Here is a 19,818-nt window from a genome sequence, read left to right as displayed (position 1 = left end):
GTGTTCTCAAGCCAGGCTGTACATTAGAATCATGTTGGGCCTCTGAGCTGCAGACAGAGGCCGCATTAGGGCTTCTGCCTCCTGTGTGTGGCCTGGTGTGTGCTCCAGCGACCCGGGGGAACTCCCGGACTCCAGCCCCAGAACCCTCACCAGCCCAGTGCTGGTGGTCCCGTCCCCCAGGCCTCTCTTCACCTTCCCAGCAACGTCACAGTTCCGGGCAGGTATAAGCCCACTGGTCTCCAGCACCTAGTTTTGAATGGAAGTTGAGTTCATGCATACTTAGTTAGGTCTGTAGGATGGATAACTCATCTGGACTTACTGCAAACCTCTATTTATTGTTGGTATTTCAGGGGCTTCGTTCATTCATTGTCTTCCTGATGGAAACAGTTGCAGGGTTCTTCCTGCGCCCAGATAGAAGCCCGAGTTATTTGAGTTATTTTTCTGCACCGTTCTCCTGCATCCGATCCAAGCCTTGACCTTCTCTTCCAGGCCCCTTTGTCATACAGCAGGGAGGGGAACAAAAGACTTATTTCACCTGTCTGGGGTGCCAGGCAAAAGCAAAGAAATCCCTCTCACAGGCTTTGCAATTCCCCAGCAGCTCAGCTCAGAGAGCCTTTATCCTCCTCTGATATTTACTCAACACCTGACACCTCCTGGGAATCTTTAAAATTGCTCTAGAAAGAAACCTTTCTGCCGCAAGTACCTATTTTTAGACTTTCTAAAGCCTTTCTCTCTACCAGCCTGGCCTGCTGTTTGAAAGGCACCAGGATCCTTTGTCTTTAAAAGTTCAGCACCCTCTGGCTTGTTCCCCACCTGAACTTGCCCCCCCCCCCCCAAGTCCTGGAATGCTCTGGGGGGTACATCTCTCCATTCTGACCAAAACTCAAATGACAGGTTTGACCTTCACACAGGAGTCCTTGAAATTATACAGCTCCGGGGGGTGGGGGTGGGGGTGGGAGGTGGGGGGGTAGGGGTGCGACTTCCTAGCAGTGAGCCTTGGGTGAAAGTATGAATCGGTAGGTCTTGGAACTTTCCATCTGCCCCCAGGAACCTGTCAGCTGGACTGGTTTGAATTTTGGCCCCTGCTCCTGGCTGGCCAGGTTCAGCACAGGTACACCTGACCATTACCAGCAGCTATCGAGTTCCTGGCAAAACTGTATAAAAAATGGGGTTATGTGGGCCTTGACCACATTCTGGTTAGCCTGGGGTCATCTCTGTAGCCCTGGATTTTGGCTCTTTTCTTTCCGTGAGCCCATAGGTTGTAACTAGTGTAAAGTTTTTTCCGGCGAGATAAACACAACACCAGGCAAAGTGGGTGCAAGGCAAGATTTATTAAAAACGCTCTCCGGCGAAGTTTCAGGGCTCAGGAGAAGGGGAGCCAGGAAAGTTGCGCCGGGAGGAGGTGGGCACCCTCGGGTGAGGTTCCGCCACTCTGCTTTCCAGAGTGGCGGAAGTCGCGCCCAAGGCAGGGAGGGGGGGGGCTTTTAAGGGGTTTTGGGGAAAGCTCAGGGGTCTTTTGGCAAGTTTCCCTTATTTGGATATCCCGCCGCTCATCGGGGTCCCATTGGTCCACAGGAGCCCGGAGCTGGGGTCTCAGATTCCTGCTTGGGCCTTTGTTCTCCTGTCCGAGCTCAGGTCTTGTGGCGGGAACTTTCGCCATCTTTAGTAGCCCTTCCTGCCAGCCCAACATTCCGACCTTTTGCTTAATATAATGTTGTCAGGGGCGTCGACTGGGTTCTGGCTACTTCCTGCTGACAGGGGGCGTCGTCATGGGGGTAGTCGGAAGTGGGCAGGCGAGAGTAGGGCTGGAGGAGGAGTTGATTGACAGATACTCGGGCAAGTTCTTGTAGGCGACCCTACAAGTACCGGAAAAGACAGGGAGCAACTGAGATTAGGAGGAGGATTATGCATACAGGTCCCGCCAGAGGGAGCAGCCAGGTTACCCAGTTGTAGGGGTCCAGGCCCCAGGAGGATGTGTCTCGCCACTGTGCTTGGATCCGATCCCTGAGTTCTTTGATCCTGGAGGTAACTATATGATTGGTTAACAAAGTAACAACATTCTTCATTTAATAATAGGCAGGTCCCCCCTTTTTCGGCGGTCAGAAGGTCTAAGGCCCGTCGGTTCTGTAGAGCTAAGGCTGCCAGGCTGGTGACTTGTGTCTGTAGGGCTGTGAGGGAGTCAGCAACCCGTTCCGTGTCATCATTCAGGGCTTGGGAGAGTTTGTAAGAAAAAAGTCTATGGAGGTTCCTATCCCCGCTGTTCCAGTTGCCACCCCTGTGGCTATTCCTGCCCCTGTTATGAATGGGAGGAAGGCAGCCCTTCCTCCATGGTGTTGGGGAAATAGGATGGACAGCAGCTGGGATTCAGAGTAGATGGTGGTAGAAGGAGATAGTAGGATGAATATACAGCCCAGGGAGTCGTTAGTGGTCAGGCAGCGATAGATTCCCTGAGGGCACAAGAGAAATATTCCCGAGGGAGTACAGTACAGGAGGGAGGAATTAGTGATATGGCAGCTGCGGTGGTAAGGGAGGACACATTAATAGTATGTATGTTTCCCCCATGGGGCCCATATGGACCGTATTATTTGTGGCCCTGAAGTTGGGGAGTGGCCAGTCAATAGGGAGGGGTATCCCCAGGACATAGAGTGAGGTAAGGTAGATAGGATAAAAGAGGCGGGGAAATGGCTGGAGGGCTATGATTTCTAAGAAAGGGCCGGCAGTATAGTAATTCAAATGGGCTTAAGCCTGAAGACCCGCGGGGCATAGCCAGGAGTCTGGTGAGAGCCATAGGCAGAAGTGTAGGCCAGGAAAGACGGGTTTCTAGAGTAGGTTTGGTGAGTTGGGCTTTGAGCAGCCCGTTGGCCTTTTCTACCTTACCGATGACTGTGGGTGGTATGGGATGTGAAGTTTCCAGGTTATGTTGAGGCTCTCAGCTACCTGTTGGGTTACACTGGAGATGAAGGCAGGTCCGTTGTCCGACTGGAGGGTCCGGGGCAATCCCAACCTCGGGATGATGCGCTCGATGAGTATTGTAGCCACTACGTCCGCTGTTTCCCGGGCCATGAGGTATGCTTCGATCCAGCCTGTGAATGTATTTTATGGCGAGGCATGGGAGTGAAGTCCAGGTGTCAGTCTTCCCCCGGCTGATGACCTCGGAGCTGTTGGTTAGGCCCTGGTCTGCGGATTCCTCCTTGTGACTCCTTGTGAATTCACGGTGGAACAGGTTTTGCAAGCCCTGTGGACAACTTCGATTACCTTAGATAAGGAAGGATGATAGAACAATGGCTGAAGAAATTAGTGGAGAGCCTATGGGCCACTATGGAGGGATTGGTGGATGTCAGTGATCAAGGTGTGCACCAGATTGCCTGGCAGGGCAATCCTGTCCTGGATGTAGATCCACCCCTTATCTGGCAAGGGTATAGGCAGTAAAGTTGCAGGGTTTAAGCGGGGGGAGGTAGAGAGAGAGAGATGCGGGTTCTCTAGGAATAGCAGATGGAATAGCTGGGGACGAGGAGTCAGATGGGCCAGGTATCGGTGGCTAAGAAGCTCTGTGAGTTGGCAGGAGAGTAGACCGTGATGGGCTGCCCTAAGGTCATGTTGAGGGCCTTAGAGGGGGGTACTTGATATCCCTTGGCCCCCAGAAAGCTAAGTAGGGTGGAGGTGTCGTCTTGGGAGACCGAGAGGGAGGGGCTACAGAGGAGGAGGTCATCCACATATGTAGTAGAGTACTGGCCTTAAGGACGCACTGCTGTTAAGTCTGTAGGCCTGGCCGAAAATGTGAGGGCTGTCCCTGAACCCCTGGGGTAGAACAGTCCAAGTTAATTGTCCAGAAGCATACATGTCAGGATCCTCCCAGGTGAAGGCAAAAAGAAAATAGGAATCAGGGTGCAAGGGGACGGTGAAAAAAGCGTCCTTTAGCTCCAGTACAGTAAAGTGAGAGGTGTTTGGGGGAACGCGAGACTGTAGGGTTAGGAACGACTGGGTGGAGGGGGACCACGACCTCGTTGATAAGCCTAAGGTCTTGTACCAGTCGATAAGCCCTTGAGGGCTTGCGTACTGGGAGGATGGGGTGTTACAGGGGGAAATGATGGGGATCAGGAGTCCCTGACGTTAAAGCCGTTCTATGATAGTTTCAGGCCCTGGCGGTGGGCTAAGGAAATAGGGAACTGAGCTTGAGGGAAACTTAGAGTTATCCTTAAGCTGTACTTTCACCGGGGTAAGGTGGGAAGCAATGATGGGTTCTGAGGTGTCCCACACCTGAGGGTCTACAGTAGGTAGGTCATCTGGAGTGAGGGTCGAGGGAGTGGAGAGGTGTAGGATGAGACGGGTTGAGGTGGATAGAGGGGAGGAAGGGGAGAGGCAGATAGTTGCCCTTAGTTTTCTGGAGAATGTCCCTACCCAGTAGAGGGACCAGGCAGGAAGGAATCATAGGAACGAGTGGGGGAAGGGAAACCCATCCAGGCTACAGGTAAGGGGAAGGGTCACCCTAGGATTGGAGGAGGTCCCATCGATCCCCGTAACAGTAATTGGTGAGGTTCAAGTAAGTCCCGAGTAGGAAGGCAGAACAGAGTAGGTAGCCCCCGTGTCCAGCAAAAAAGAGATGGACTTACCCACTACCTGGAGCGTAACCCTGGGCTCGGCCTGGGTGAGAGGGGTGGCTGAGTTTGGGCTTCGTCAGTCGTCCTCCAATCCAAGCAGTTGAAAGGCCAGACTTATTATCTCGGGGGGTCCCCCACATTGAGGCGCCGAAGATACCCCGAGGTTAGGGCATTCGGATTTCCAGTGGCCCATCAAATGGCATTGAGGGCAAGGCCGAGTTGGCGGCTTTAGATTGGGGCACTGGCGAGCCCAATGTCCCTTGGCCCCGCATTTGAAACAGGCCCCCCGGCGGGGTGCGATTGGTTGCCCCTCTCTGCTGGCTCCTGGAGCAGGCCGGCCGCAGGGCTGCTACCAAGGCTTGGGTCTGCAACTGAACCTTTTGCTGGAATATGGCTTGTCGTTTAAGCTCAGCCGCCTCCTCACGGGAATTAAAGACCTTAAATGCCATTTTCACCAAGTCAGAAATGGGGGTCTGAGGGTCCTCCTCAGCCTTCTTTAACTTTCTCTGTATATCCGGTGCCGATTGAGAGATAAAATGAGTAGCCAGTACCGTGGCCCCCGCAGGAGAGGCAGGGTCCAAGCGAGTGTACTGGGTTAAAGGTTAGGTCAACTGGTTAAGAAACATGGTGGGGTTGTCGTAGGGGCCTGGACAATATCCCTAATCTTGTCGTAATTAACGGCCTTATTAGAGGCTGGCCACATGCCTGCTATGAGACACTGGACCATGCGGTCGCGGCGCCAGTGGCCATCTTGGCCATCCTGATAATCCCAACCTGGTTCTACAGCTGGGACCGCCCGGGCTCCAGCATCAGTGAGCTGGACCTGATCCGCGTGCTCCCGGGCAGCAGCCTGGATGCGTTCCCTCTCTGTGGTGAGGGTGGTGGTCTGGACCACATGTAAATCATGCCAGGTGAGGTCATAGGCTTGTGCCAGATATTAGAATTCTTTAATATAGTTATCAGAACTGGCCGAAAAGGAGCCCAAACGTTTCTCAATTTGGGAAAGGTCCTGTAGAGAGAAGGGCGCATGAACTCAAACTTACTCAACTCCAGCAACCTCCCTTGGGGGGCAGACTAACTCAGCGGGGGGCTTTAGAGCCCTAGTGCGGCTGGAGCCACACAGACACATTCACGCAGTCAGGCACTCTTCAGATTCAAACAGATTGGACATTCTCCCCTTTGGGTATCCCTGGCTAATGGGAGGTGATCAGTCTCCCCTTCCATTCTTTACGGAAGGATCTAGCTCAAACAGTAGCCCTGCGGCTATTACAACAGAATTCAATTAAGCACAAAAGGTGTTTACCAACAGATTTCAAAAGCGTAAACCTAGTTCAGGGACCAGCGCTCGGGTATTTTATCCCATTCGGTTAAAGGTTACCAAAGACTTTGAATGCTACCTTAAGAATGACCCATTAAAACTCCGAGACACACAATTAACCAGCAGTTCTAGTCATCTCTTTGCTGCAGATTTTAACAAATAACAAGAGCCTATTTGACCTTCAGTAAACTTTGATTGGAGTTTCCGGTTTACTGCGGATAAATTTGTCAGGAGTTCGGATAGGAGTGGGGAGGGGGAGGAGCGCCGGTTCAGAAATCCTGAATTTAAGGGACCTTGGGGTGAAGGATCGCGGTGAGGAGGAGGAGGAACCAGAGGCCCTCTTGTCAGTGGGTGGGTGAAGCTCTCCGGGGGTTCAGAGAGGAGACGGGGAGGAGAGGTCCGAGTCTTTGGGAGCAGTGGGTGGCAGGGTAGGGGGAGGGGAGCGGGCCAAGAGGACCTGAAAGGTGGAGCAGGGAGAGCAGAGGAAGGGGCGAGAGTGCAGAGTCCAGAAAGCTGGACATAAGGGACCTTGGCCCATCTGCTTTGGTGTCTGCCGAGGTTATTTAGGTCCATGAAAGTCTGATAGTTAAACGTGCCTTCCGGAGGCCATTGGGACTGATTGTCTAATCGGTATTGTGGCCAAGCGACAGTACAGTAACGTCGTTTTTGCAGGTCCTGGTCCAGTTCCAGGGTTTTAAGATTGGCCAGCAGGCCTAAAACACCCCCGGGATGTTTTAGGGTCGAATTTGGATTGGGAGGTCCCCACGATTTGTTGCCGGGTAACCCGAGGGCTGGAGGAAGGCGTCCCCTCGTCCACCACTGGGTTGCGGAAAAACTGTGTCGAGGTTGCGGAAAAACTGTGTCGACTGCCATAGAGGTTAGGACGTCTCCCAGCCTCTCGGAGTCACGGAGGTCACCTGGTGACCAGCGGGGTCCACCCTGACGCGGCAGCGATTAGGGCAGGGCTTTCCAGAAGGAGGCGCGGAATCGGGGAAACTCACCACAGCTTCGGAAGTGGCGTTCGGAAAGGCAGGTCCGGTTCGGCCAGGGAAAGGAGAGAGCCTCCCCACTGTGTGGGGGCTCAATCTCCTTCCCGGGTGCCGGCACCAAATGTAAAGTTTTTTCCGGTGAGATAAACACAACACCAGGCAAAGTGGGTGCAAGGCAAGATTGATTAAAAACACTCTCCGGCGAAGTTTCAGGGCTCAGGAGAAGGGGAGCCAGGAAAGTTGCGCCGGGAGGAGGTGGGCACCCTCGGGCGAGGTTCCGCCACTCTGCTTTCCAGAGTGGCGGAAGTCGCGCCCAAGGCAGAGAGGAGGGGGCTTTTAAGGGGTTTTGGGGAAAGCTCAGGGGTCTTTTGGCAAGTTTCCCTTATTTGGATATCCCGCCGCTCATCGGGATCCCATTGGTCCACAGGAGCCTGGAGCGGGGGTCTCAGATTCCTGCTTGGGCCTTTGTTCTCCTGTCCGAGCTCAGGTCTTGTGGCGGGAACTTTCGCCATCTTTAGTCGCCCTTCCTGCCAGCCCAACAACTAGTAGCAACTGTGTGACCTTGAAGGCAGTAATCTTAAAGAGTGAAGCCCGCCCTCCTGGGGCAGTGGGGGGGGGGGGCAGTTGAGATGTCTCTCCTCTTGGTCTTTCCCTGGTTTGTTTGTTTGTTTGTTTGTTTTGTTTTTCCCACCTTTGTCCTTCCTTTCTTCCTCCTTGTGTCTCCATATGGGCCACACTGGAGAACTGAAGTGTCCTTAATTTCGTAGTGTGCACTCAAGCTTCAGGAGGTGACTGTCAGCCTTCTGTGACCCTCTCAGGTGGCCTCAGAGGATCTCAGGAACAAGAAGAACCAGAAAACCAGTTCAGCAGGCATGCGGGCAATATTTTGGAACAATCAGATAATGATAGAAGTGTATTAAGATGACCTAAGGATCTTTCGCATGTTTGTGTGGAAATCAGGAAGCCAGGAAACCGTAATTTTAAAACTAGATGGTACCTTGGGGCATTCAAATGTTTGAAGAACTGCTTGCAAGCACGTAGACCTCTTTCCCCCTTCTGCATGTAGAATCTTCTCTAGCCCATGGGTCCTCAGGGCAGCCTGAAATACGGCGTCTTGGGCCACGGCCCTCGGGAAGACAACAGATAAAGTGTTTATTAACCTGCTTTGACGTTGGCGGTCTTCTGGTCCACAGGAGGACTTCCTGAATAAAAGTTTTGATTCATGCTATTAAATTTAAGTAGGTAAATTGAATATTTTCATATGGAACTCTCTTAAAATTAAAACTCGCAATAAAACCAACCAAGTGTTGCTTTAGGCAAAATTTTTCTAAAATTGGGACAAAGGAGGACATACACACATAGAAGTGCTTGAAATGGGCTCACAGTAAAATGTTAACATCATATCGGGGTGGAAGGATTACCAGTTTTTTTGTTGTTGTTTTTTATATTTTCTAAATTTTCTGTAGTAAGTATATTATTGTTAACAATATATTGAAAGAAAAATGTGTGTGCCTGATGACGTAGCTAACATACTTCAGTAGGAGCTCCTTCTAAGAAAAGTTAGGTGTGTATTATATCCTTATATGTATATATCCTTATATGTATATCCTAAGGATATATATGTGTAGTAGATATACTATAAAATATTTATATTTTACATATATATCCAAAGAATTAAATTGCTATAGACGAAGCTGTTGGGGAGCCAGAACGTCCTGTTGCCTTCTAGCCAGGGTCCTGCTAGCCAGACTGAAAATCAAGCTGACATAAGACAGATTAGGAGAAGAAAATTAAATTTAGTAGGGTAAGTAAGGGGAATTCACACAGACATGGAAATTCCAAAGATGGGCACTATGAGGTGTATGTGTCCTTCTGAGCTAAGAAGGGGCTGGGGGTGGGGTTCTGGGACTTCAAAGGGAGGGACTGCCATTCACAGGGAGAGGAAAAACAATGTTTGCTGGACCTCTCAGAAACCATGGGACATGGAGGATTTGATCAAACAGGCCTTGTTAGGTTGCTCCCTGTCCCCCAAACCAACCCAGGTCACAGAGTAATGTGGTTGTGTATGATGACCCCGTTCTTCCTGGAGCAGGTCCTCTCCCTAAATTCTTTCTAGGTAGTTGTAGGGGGAGGTAAAGAGCTTTTCTGAATCTATTTTCAAGATTTCTGAATTTATTTTTCAAGATTTTATTTATTTTAGAGAGAGAGAGAGAGAGACCACACAAGGGGGCAGGGAGCAGCAGAGGGAGAGGCAGAAGCAAACTCCCCACTGAGCAGGGAGCCCAGTGCAGAGCTCAGTGCCAGGACCCTGGGACCATGCCCTGAGCCGAAGGCTGACGCTTCGCTGACTGAGCGCCCCCAAGGGCCCCTTCATTGCTTTGTGACTCAAAATGATCTTCATGTCAGAGCAGTATATTTGGGCGCAGCCTTCCCTTGGCCCCTGCGAAGCAGTGTTTATCATAATGTTCAAACGTGGAGTTCAGACAGCCAGACTGAGTCCATTTGTAGTAGATACCTGAGATGGAACAGTACGAAACCTTAATTAAAAATGATGAAGGTATGTGAGGACAGTGGAAACCTATCCAATGAAAAACTGTTTCAGACTGACTTGTATTATTTGTTCCCATCTTTTTGTAAGAAACCTGCACATAAACAAAAATACGGGTGATCTGAAAGGGTAGGAACATGCTGACGTGTTAATAGTGTTAGAGAAGGGGAGTCCTGGGTGTTCATTTCCTTTGTGTGTGTATGTGTGTGTGTGTTTGTGTGTAATTGCCCTGTAAAGAATCTACATTGCTTTTGTAAACATTGGGAAAGCTTCAGTTTAAGCAAATAAAATTTTGCCTCTTGGGCGCCTGGGTGGCTCAGTGGGTTAAAGCTTCTGCCTTCCGCTCAGGTCATGGTCTCAGGGTCCTGGAATTGAGCCCCACATTGAGCTCTCTGCTAAGCAGGGAGCCTGCTTCCTCCCTTTCTCTCTGCTTGCCTCTCTGCCTGCTTGGGATCTCTGTCTGTCAAATAAATAAGTAAAATCTTTAAAATAAATAAAAAAATAAATAGAATTGCCTCTTTAGTGTGAGATCCTGTGTTTCGAACTTCACCAGAGACCTTTTACCCTGTGGTTTAAATCCCATCTTCATGGCTCCTCAAGAGAATTAAAGCAATGATAAAAAGAGCTTAATCTGACAAACCCAGTTGCTGAGTGGACTGCTGATAATTACCATGGCTGAGGTTTTTGATTGCCATTTCTATCAGTGAGTACTTTTCTCTTTTCCTTGTATGTTTGGATTTTTCTAGCAGAAGCCACAGTACAGTTCACTGCACTTTATGGAAGGTGAGAAGCTTGATCTTTGCAATGGGAAGCTAAATAATGAAGCTTGTTCAGGATGGTGTTAAAGGAAGTCAGACTTTGAGCCCAAAGGCCCTGTGATGGTGGCTGCTTTTCCGAGTTCAGACTCTGTTTTTGCTTGCTTAGGTTTGGCAGCCCCAGCTGAGTTGGTCAGAAGACTGGCTCCAGGATAATTGGTAAATGACTAAGGAAGACAATGGCCTTGACTCTGGAGCTTAAAGGTTTATTGGTGAGATGGGCTCATTAGAAATCAATTACATTAGGAGCGCCTGAGTGGCTCTGTTGGTTAAGCGTCTGCCTTCGGCTCTGGTCATGATCCTGGGGTCCTGGGATCGAGCCCTGCATCGGGCTCTTTGCTCAGGCGGCGAGCCTGCTTCTCCCTCTCCCTGCACTGTGTTCTCTCTCTTGCTCGCTCATTTTAATAAATAAATACAGTCTTTAAAAAAAAAAAAAAACAACAATTAGGGGGCACCTGGGTGGCTCAGTGGGTTAAGCCTCTGCCTTCGGCTCAGGTTGTGATCTCAGGGTCCTGGGATCCAGCTCCACATTGGGCTCTCTGCTCAGCGGGGAGCCTGTTTCCCCCTCCCCCTCTGCCTGCCTCTCTGCCTACTTGTGATCTCTTCCTCTCTGTCAAGTAAATAAATAAAATCTTAAAAAAAAAAAAAAAAACGATTAGGAGAATCTAGAACTTGGTGTACAAGCTAAGTGCTGAATCGTGTGCATGGATGACAAGTGTTGAGGCTTCAAGAAAAGAAGACCTGGATAGTCAGGGGAGGTCGACCCTTCATCCCAGAAGCCCCAACATGGGGTGCTTGATACATGGAAGCGGCTTGCTGATGAGACAGCATCTGAGCTGGGTTTTTAAGCCCAGGTTCCTAAACATGTGAGCCTGGATCGTGAGACTGCAGGACAAGGGACTGGAGCTTACGTACGACCATCCTAGGATCAAGAGATTGAGTTCGTGCTCAGGATCCCAGGTGATTCCCAGTCCTCAGCCCTGCGGACAGCAAGTCAGGTGCCCGTTGACAGAACAGCAAGAGGGGAACAGGGCGGGCAACGTTCCTCTACTACTTTCCTATGAGCCTCTTGCTGATTTCAGGAAGGTAAAGATGCTAGGGTGCCTTAAATCAAGCGAAGAAGGTATTCCTGGCATCCTTACGGTAGGTTTGCAGGTCTCCGGACTCCGGCCGAAATGATTCATATCAGCCCTTTGACACTGGACCGCCCGCCCGAATGGTTTTCCCTGGGCTGCCCTGACGCGCTCCGGGTCGTTCGTGTCCTGCCTGGCCGAACGCGAAGCTCCGGGCTCTTCATTGGGTTCGTTTGTGGGGATGCAGCTCCCAGGGGCTTGCATCTGCCTTTCACTGGAACTTAGTAGCTGTCTCCTTGTGTCTAAGGTGGCGTGCCGGGAGCCAGAGAACACGGGGTCCGGGGCCTCCAGGAATTTGTCATCAGCAGCTAACTTGGGCTCGGCGCGGCCCCTGAACTTGGGGCATCGATTTCCAGATACTTAGGGCTGATGCGCTAGTGCACGGATTTGTCTCCCTGCCCGCGTGCTTCATCTCTGACTGTTTTAATGAATCAGTATTTAAGTTGGATACTGTCCTGTTCAAACACAGCGCAGTGTGGCTTGTGGGGCCTTGGGGGGCGTGCCTGGGACAGTTAGCGGGGTTTCTAAAGTAAAGCGGCTCACAGGAGAGCAACAGCAGTGTCATGGGGGGGGGATATGTGGATTGACTGACTGACTTTCTTTCTTTCTTAATTTCTTGACTCTATTTATTTGACAGAGATCACAAGTAGGCAGAGAGGTGGGCAGAGAGAGGGGGAAGCAGGCTCCCTGCAGAGCAGAGAGCCTGACACCGGGCTCGATCCCAGGACCCTGAGATCATGACCTAAGCCGAAGGCAGAGGCTTAACCTGCTGAGCCACCCAGGTGCCCCATGTGGACTGTATTTCTTGATCAAAGCGTTTTATCTCATTTTATCTTTCTGCCAGTTATTACAAATGGAAACGTTTAGGAAAGAGCTAATTGTAATACTGGTGAGTTACTTTATGTATGAGAGTGTACATTTGATTGGAAGAAACACTGTAATAGACCTCCTGAATTAGTGTAATACAGGCATATCTTGCTTTATTGTGCTTTACAGATATTGCTGCTTAATACTAAGTGAAGGTTCTTAATGACCCTGGTACCAGGCCAGGCTGTTGGTGCTGTTTTTCCAACAGCATTTGGTCACTGTGTATCTCTGTGTCAATGTCTTGGTCATTCTCCCAATGCTTGAGACTCATTCTTTACTACATTTGTTATGGTGATCTGTGAGCCATGGTTATGACTCCCTGAAAGCTTAGATGATCGTTAGCACTTCCTAGCAGTAAAGTATTTTTTAAAAAATATTTTGAGGAATTTAATTATTAGTAAGCAACAGAGAACACAAGCCAGAGGCAGAGGGAGAAGCAGACTCCCCGCTGAGTAGGGAGCCCGGCTCGGGACTCAATCCCAGGACCCCGGGATCGTGATCTGAGCTGAAGGCAGATGCTTAATGGACTGAGCCACCCAGGTGTCCTTCAATAAAGTATTTTTAACTTAAGGTATGTGCATATATATTTTTTTTATTGTACATACCTAATGGACTATGGTATAGTGTAAACAGAACTTGTATATGCACTGAGAAACCAAAAAATTCATTTGATTCCCTTTATTTTGACACTTGCCTTACTGTGGCAGTGTGGAATGAACCTGGAATGTCTCTGAGGTGCGCCTGTAGAAGACAAAGCTACATTCTGGCTAGGTAGTTAACTTCGTGATTGCTGCAGATAACCTGTCCAGATGATGTGGGTAAAAACAGGGGGGGCGCCTGGGTGGCTCAGTGGGTTAAGCCACTGCCTTCGGCTCGGGTCATGATCTCAGAGTCCTGGGATCGAGTCCCGCTTCGGGCTCTCTGCTCAGCGGAGAGCCTGCTTCCCTCTCTCTCTCTCTGCCTGCCTCTCCATCTATTGTGATTTCTCTCTGTCAAATAAATAAATAAAATCTTTAAAAAAAAAAAAAACAGGAAGGACATTTGATGTATGATAAAGTCCTGAAAGTTCCTTTCTGCAGGAGTAAGGAAAGGAGGCATCTTCTTTTCTCCCCCAAGCAGCTGCTGCTACATAGAAGGAGGCTTTGCCAGCTGTGACACATCTGGTCACCCAGGCCTTTCTCAGCTGCCCGTGAAACCTGTATGTACTGTCTTCCCGGCACTTGCTTAGGAATCCCTAATACCCTTTGGGGACATATCCCAGTGATGCCTTTTAAAGGTGAGTTTTGCAGTGTCTTCTCCGTGGCCCTCACTTCCTCTGGCACATTTTTCCTGAGGTGGTCACCTGCTTTTGGGAGCCTCCTGGACCTAAATATATTCCCCCAGAGATTGATGAAGTCTTTGGAGGAGTGAAGGGGTTAGGAGCACTCTTTCAGGTGTTACTTGATTGGCCACTCTTTGTGACCTGATTTTTCCATCCCATTCTGCCCTCCCGCCACACAGAACAACTTCCCTGAACCCACCTGAGTCTTGCTCACTGGCCAGGGACCAGCTCAAAGCCTGCTTCTTTTTCATTCTGTCCTGGGTCTTCAGCTGGCTCCTTTCCGTGGTAGAGTTGCCTGCCTCATCTTTTCCAGGCAGCCCTTGGCTGTTACGTGGAACATACTGTCTCTTTGCTTCTCTTTTCTCTGTCTTGGGGACTTTATTCTTTGTAACCAAATCACCAGGCGCAAGTTGGATGGGAGACAGAAGTGAGAGGGAAGAACAGAACTTTTGACCTCCCCTTTGTAATGAGTAGCCTGTTCAGAAGTCCGTGGAGAAGGAGGAAGGTGGGGAGGATGATGTGCTGGGGAAGAAAGAACCAGGATTGTCCCTGAGTGGCCACAAGTCAGCAAAGCAGGAATGCCCACCTGCTGCTGCCTCTGGAAGGATGGTGTGGGGCTCGTGCCTGCACTGTGACAGAGCCACCACCAGATGGTGACGGCAGCTCCTTGGCCCCACCGGACTCTGGGACTCCCCCTCCCATCAAAGGTCTCTAGAAGCATAACATTGATGGGGAGGTGGGGGGGTTCGGGCCATTGTCAGTCCTATCAGAGAGTAGTATCCTAAGCAGCCTCTGAATTCCATTTTAAGAAATCATTGCCTTTAAAAAGGAAGCATTAACGAAAAAGACTTCTGGCTGAGTTAAGTGCCTATTTTTTTCCTGCAACGTTTATGACTCTTAGAAGTGGGTGTGTGCATGTTCTTGGCCCTGAAGTGGGACATTACAAGGAATTTGGGTCAGAAACCTCCTCTGACTTGAGATCCAAGTTCATATACAGTGATCTAGCTCAGACCTTCGGATGCTAGAATGATTTTTACATCGGCCTCCCTAACCTGTTGGAGACATGGGTTAAAATAGAAAGTAGGAGGAACATGTTTTGCTGTTGGATATGTGTTGGATCGGTTTTTAAATTGAGGGGAGGTCAAAGGGGTCGCTGTGGTTGATCTAGGACAGGACTGCTAGAGCCACAAGCTTTTGGGGCGGGTATCTGAATGCGGATGGTGCTCAGTCCCGCGGACCTGAACTGCTGGTTTCTGCCGCCCAGGATCTCCTTCCTCACAGAGGAGGCCAACTGAGCAATTATTTAAACACTAGTATCCAGGATTTCCGTATTTCCTTGAATGTCCTTCCTTTCAGAATTGGCATGAACATGTAGGGGAAAATGCCATTAATTTTCAAAAAGGGACATTCTGTGTGCCTTAGGGTTCCTGGAGTCCCAGGATCGCCTCGGCTCGGCTCAGCCGGCTGTGCGCACTTCTTCGTGGAAGTCAGCTGCTCCCTTTCCCCATGTTCTGTTGCGGGGGCCGTGTTGTGAGACCCTGTCTCGTGTTTTGTGTCTCTTGAATCCACAAAGTTCCTCTTGTAGCCATTGGTTCTGCTGCCTCAGATGAGCGGATTTGATTCTGCTGCCTCAGATTCAATCCAGGCACAGACATCAGCAGCAGCTTCCAGCCCAGACAGGCTTCGGCACAGCACCAACCGGTTCGGCTCGAGGGCGTCCTGGGTGGGTGGCTCTCCTGGGTGGGTGGCTTTCAGTGGGGCCCTACCTGGGCGGTAGCTGCTGCAGAACCCTCCCCGGGAAACACCTCCCGCAGAGCACGGTGCCTCTGCTCCAGGCTGCTGATCACCTGTCGACAGGGGGAACCGGCAGAGACCAGGATTTCTCCTCGCAGCTGCTGTTGTTAGGGGAAACAGACAACCGTCTGCATCTAGACCAGCCTCTCTCTGTCTCTCCTCTTTAAAAGGAGGTCTTCCTGCCCAGGGTCTGGTAAGCACCCCAAAGGGTTCTGTATTCCTTGCTTAACATCAGGAGAACGTTCTCTTACGATGGATTTGTTAGCTTTAATCTAAATTGTGTCAGAATTGGGGGAATTATTTGATCTGTTTTGTGTCAGTTAAACATAATTTGCATGCTGCAGAAATCAAAGTATATACAGTGAAACATTTTAATTTCATCTGGTTTGAGACCTGTTTTTCTTTCAGTGTTCTGGAAAACCATTATAGATACTGTTCTTCTGCCCTCCCCCCATGCCCTTTTATGCATAAATTACTGCATTTGTCATCACTGTGTTCCTGAAATGTCAGAAATAGACACAGTTGAGGGATCTGTCATGCAGAGTTAGGAAATTTGGTACCAAACTCCAGGTGAACTGAGGATAGATCTTCCACTTAAAACATTTTCTTTTTCGACTTCATTGTGAAGTGCAGTGTGACCGTTGCACAGGCAGTTGGCTGGGTCAGGGAGGGGCAGGCGAACCTCTCTGTTGTCTCAGAGTTGCCTCCTGGGCTGCAGACACCTCTCTCATTTGTTTTATAACCCTTACAGGAAATGCTTGACAAGGAGTCAAATGACTCTCCTAACTTTAGTTTTTGCTTGTGTTTATGCAGATTAAATGATTTTGCTCTGAACTTTTCAGAATTATAAATCAGGCGCCTGATCATCTCTTCCCCACATTTTCCATTGCCCACATACACAAGCCTGTATTACCTTATAGAGAAAATAAAACCGGCACTGAGATTTTCTGGACTCTAAGTTAAAAGAGTGCTCCTGTTCAGCGTCATTAAAAATACGTATAGAAATTAATCCCCGGGAGTCCGTTGTCTGTCCATTTCAGGTTAATCTCACTAGCAAGAATTAGTGTAGTTCTACTTTCTCTCTTTTCTCTTTCTCTCTTTCTACATCGGTCACAAATAATGCTTTATGGTGAATACATAATTGGAGGTAGATTGACTTATGTAATACTGGAATGGAGAAGCAGGGCGGCAGTGCGTGCTGTCTTTGGGTGAGTCCATAACAAGAAGAAACTGTCAGGCTGCCTCAGACAGAGGATGGCAGTGGGGCTGCTGATCTCTGGGCTGTGGAGGAGGGTGTGCGCGGGAGGAAGCCTAAAGCATGTCAGAAAGAACACTTGTCAGAAGTCCTCAAAACCATGACTGTCTGTAATGTGTGAAATTGAACTTCTGACCCTGTTTTCTTGAATGTGACTTCTGGTTTTGCGTGAGAATTGAGTGGTATTGGGTCCTTGGGTGTGGGAGAAAAGGCAGAGCCGCTTAATGAAGAGGGACACACCATTCTTTTTGTATGTGGCTCGCAATCATGGAGTCTAAACCGTCACCTTAAAAGATGAGGTTTCCACCAAGAAATGGAAAATTGGAGACACGAAGTCTGCACGCCGTACCTGTTTAGAATTCCTTACCTGTAAACTCCTTGCTTGTGAGGTGACAGTTACACCTCATAAGGGATAAGGAAGAACAGAAAATAAACCACAGAGAATTGACTGCAGCTATGGGTGGAGAACATTCTAGAAGGAAAGAAGTACGCCCCCACCCTGCGCCAGATGCCCCTGTTTGGTTCTGTTCCTTCTGTGCCATTGAGGTGCCCTTCTCCTGAAATGACCCAGACGCTGTGTTTGGCAACAAGAGTCTGGGACTTTATCTAAATGCATTTTTTTCAGCTTGTGAACTCTCATTCTTTGCCAAGAGGCCCAAGCGCCTGGTTAATGATCTTTAATGTAAATGATCCTATGCCACGATTAACATTTAGCTTGGTTAGTACCACACAGGCTGAACACCCTGGTCCTCCCCTGTGGTTTATTCTCTGCCAACCATCTGCCCACCTGTAGAAACTAGGCACAGCCGGTTCGCGCTCTGTGTGTGCTCTTTCCCTGGGGGTGGCCGCGCTCGGGGCGTGGAGAGTGAGCCTGGCGAGAGCCAGATGAGGCAGAACCAGAGACACTGCATGGAAGGGAGCGCCATGCGCTGGGGGCTCTGGAGGTCAGAGACCCGTCCAGAGCCTTGTGCGGAGCCTCTTCTAGGGAGCTGCTCACAGTTTCACTCGGGCTGGTGCCGTGGGGGAGCCACGTCTCCCAGCCCAGGCGCTTGAGTGCCTGGGTCCCTGAGCCACCCTGGCAGCCATCTGTGCTCCTCCGTTTCTTTCTGAGGCACCTCTGGTGGCTTTCCTTCTCGAAGGAAAACATAATCACCATGTTAGGATGGCCTTGGCGCTATAGGCTGGATAGAATTAGCTGTTTCTTCTGACCTAAATTTATCGTGATGGGGAGTTGTACATGCTCACACTGAACACTTAGGAGAAGATAAGAAATAGCTTCCGTAACCACAAAAATGAGGATTGTCTTTTTTTCTTTTTTAAATGATTTTTAAGAAACTGCTTTTACAACCAGGTATTTAAAAAGCCAGTGACTTCCAACCTGTAGTCTCTCAGGCTTCCGTGAAGAACTTCCTTGTCCTGTTTCACTGTGGGTGACAGAAGGATTTCTCTTGGGGCGCCTGGGTGGCTCAGTGGGTTAAGCATCTGCCTTCGGCTCAGGTCATAATCCCAGGGTCCTGGGGTCGAGCCCCACATCAGGTTCTCTGCTCAGCCCTCTTACCTCCCTCCCCCCCAACTTGTGATCTCTCTCTCTTTCTCTCTCAAATAAAATCTTAAAAGTATTTCTCTCCTCTCCACCCCCAAGTTAAGCTGAGTGACATGTTGGAAAGCTCCAGGCATTAGCCTGAAGTGTTTGAGGCACACACGCAAATTAGCTCTCTCTTCTTTGCTTGGCCTGAATCTTCTTTTAGGGAACGGGGTCTGTGTTAGTCATTGGTGGCAAAATGACCCTTGGGCAGTGTGCCCTCCATCCTCTGAGGTGTTATGTGGGTAGGGTAGGTGGCACCCAGTGGTCGTGAGTCGCAGGGTTTGGCTTCTTTTCCAGCTCAAGTTCTGCCTTGTGCTTGGTTGGTTTGGCTGCTGCTTGTTAGAATCTGATGTTTACTTCAGAATCCTGGGATGGAAAAGATTAAGAATGATCTCTAACCCAAATTCTTCGTTTCTAGGGCATTATCAGGTCTATAAATTGCATTTAGTTACTGTTGTAAAAAGTACTAACTTAGGAGTGAAGGGAAAAACCATATTTTTGCTTCTTTGGTCATTCATGGTGATTATGTTTTCTGAGACAAATTACTGGTACGTATGGACCAGTTAAAAGTTTTTTTTTTAAAAACGTTTAATCCACGTTGAAATCTTACATTATGATTGAAATCCTGTTGTATTCCTATCTGTCATGAATTACTTTAAGGCAGAGGTTCTCAGCCTGGGACAGTTTTGCCACCTCCCAGGGGACTTGGGCAATGTCTGGAGACATTTTTGACTGTCTGTGAGTGGGAACAGGCCAGGGGTGCCGTGTGCTCAGGACATCCCCCCACCACAGAGAAGTGTCTTAACCAATGTGTAGGTGGTGCCGCTAGAAAAACCTTGCTGTAAATAAGGGACAAACAGAGTTGAAGAGGCCACAGAAAATCTGAGCTCTCTGCGTGGTCTCTCCTCGAAGGCGTTAAACCAAGTTTGTTTGCTTGTGTTGTTTTGCCCAAGTGCTGAATTTGGGCCTGGCCGAATTAACTAATTAATGGAGCGTGTGGTTTATATAACAGAGTTTCAAAATAGTAAAATGTCTTGAAGTTCAAATTACTGGCAGAGGGTCTTAGTTGAACGTAATTTCTGTGGTAGCGACTAGGATTGCTTGCTTGTACCGTCGGCCCGACAGGAGGATTCCTGGTCCCCGCCAGGCTGGGGCAGCTCTCCGTTTATGGGATCGCTCTGTGGCAGCTGGCGGGGAGACCTGCTTGTGGTCATGTCTCAGAGGCCCTCTGTGGCCGATGGCAGGGTCAGGTGTCCCCACCGCTAACCTCCTGGGGCTGTTGGCGACCGAAATGAGAAGCCACTGTGGCATATTTGACACAGAAGGAATCTGTTGAGTCTCATGCCTTCTCTTTTGAGATGAACTTGAGCCCAGAAAGGTGGGCTTTCCTTTTCTTTTTTTTTTTTAAGAGTTTTATTTATTTGACACAGAGAGATCACAAGTAGGCAGAGAGGCAGTCGGGGGGTGGGGGGCAGGGGGGCGGGAAGCAGGCTCCCTGGTGAGCAGAGAGCCCGATGCGGGGCTCCATCCCAGGACCCTGAGACCATGACCTGAGCCAAAGGCAGACGCTTAGCCCATTGAACCACCCAGGCGCC

At 49.6% G+C, this 19,818-nt stretch overlaps 1 protein-coding gene and 1 long non-coding RNA gene across 4 annotated transcripts in view; one reads left to right on the top strand and one right to left on the bottom strand.

The window, feature by feature from the left end:
- Positions 1 to 19,818, top strand: part of NEDD4L (NEDD4 like E3 ubiquitin protein ligase) — a 340,580-nt gene that overhangs the window by 125,679 nt on the left and 195,083 nt on the right. The window contains exon 1 of one of the 3 annotated variants that reach the window (XM_082699471.1): positions 15,446 to 15,576. The exons of the other annotated variants lie outside the window; for them this stretch is intronic. The gene's annotated coding sequence lies outside the window, so the exon portion shown is untranslated. Of the gene's footprint in view, positions 1 to 15,445; positions 15,577 to 19,818 lie in introns of those variants that run through there. 3 annotated transcript variants of the gene reach the window in all.
- LOC309848206 lies at positions 1,312 to 7,179 on the bottom strand. Its single transcript, XR_014302897.1, has 2 exons — positions 6,918 to 7,179; positions 1,312 to 3,083 (listed from the first exon to the last, which is right to left on the bottom strand). It is a non-coding gene; the product is annotated as an uncharacterized lncRNA (long non-coding RNA).

The sequence above is a fragment of the Mustela nivalis genome (genome assembly GCF_964662115.1).
Source record: "Mustela nivalis genome assembly, chromosome: 14".
NCBI lineage: Eukaryota > Metazoa > Chordata > Mammalia > Carnivora > Mustelidae > Mustela > Mustela nivalis.
The sequence above is the reverse complement of the archived record's forward strand: the minus strand, read 5'-3'. Positions and strand labels throughout refer to the sequence as shown.